This window comes from Tupaia chinensis, unplaced genomic scaffold, assembly GCF_000334495.1.
Source record: "Tupaia chinensis unplaced genomic scaffold, TupChi_1.0 Scaffold000248_1, whole genome shotgun sequence".
Taxonomy (NCBI): Eukaryota; Metazoa; Chordata; class Mammalia; order Scandentia; family Tupaiidae; genus Tupaia; species Tupaia belangeri.
The window spans coordinates 3,740,251-3,740,979 of NW_006159726.1; the positions used below are offsets into that span (position 1 = coordinate 3,740,251).

Here is a 729-nt window from a genome sequence, read left to right on the forward strand (position 1 = left end):
AAAAAAAAAAAAAAAAAAAAAAAAAAAAAAAAAAAACCTCTCCAAAAAATAAAATGAAATAATAAAATAAAAAATAAAATAAAATGATTGTGCTCACTTTGGCATCAACACATACAGTAAAATAGCAATGGTACAGAGATCAGCAAGGCCCCTGTGCAAAAATGATACACAAATTAATGAAATGTTCCGTATTTTTCAAGTGAAAAATTCCAAACCCTAAGGGTTACATTTTAATTACATTTTTGAAATAACAAAATTTTAGAAATAGAGATTAGATGAGTGGTTGCCAGGGATTAGCAATAGGACAGGGGTTGGAAGTGGCAGGGAGGGATGGGGGTATTAAAGAAAACAGGGAGGTATGGGGTTATAAAAGAAAAACGTGAGGGATACCTGTGGTGTAGGAACTGTGCAGTATCTTGACTACAGTGGTAGATACATTAACTTACACAGCTGATAAAATTATACAGACTTTGAAGCCAGATAGCGGTACAGAGGTAAAATACAATGCTCTGCAAGGCTGACCGATATGGAAAGTTTCCAGGTTTGCACCCAGAGACTTCCCTGAGTACGTGGGCTCATATGTGCCCATGATCCAAAGTTGGCTGAAGCAGAGGATGGATCATGTGTCAAGAAGACTGACTGTCTCATTCATGGAAGAAAGAAAGAAACTTTTTAAAAATGTATAGAACTTAATAATCCCCCCCATACCCAAACACACACAAATGATTA

General features: G+C 35.8%; 1 non-coding gene across 1 annotated transcript; it reads left to right on the forward strand.

The window, feature by feature from the left end:
* Nucleotides 1-89: 89 nt before the first annotated feature.
* On the forward strand, nucleotides 90-196 carry LOC114007869 (U6 spliceosomal RNA). The gene has a single exon (XR_003549452.1). It is a non-coding gene; the product is annotated as a U6 spliceosomal RNA (small nuclear RNA).
* The last annotated feature ends 533 nt before the right edge of the window (nucleotides 197-729 follow it).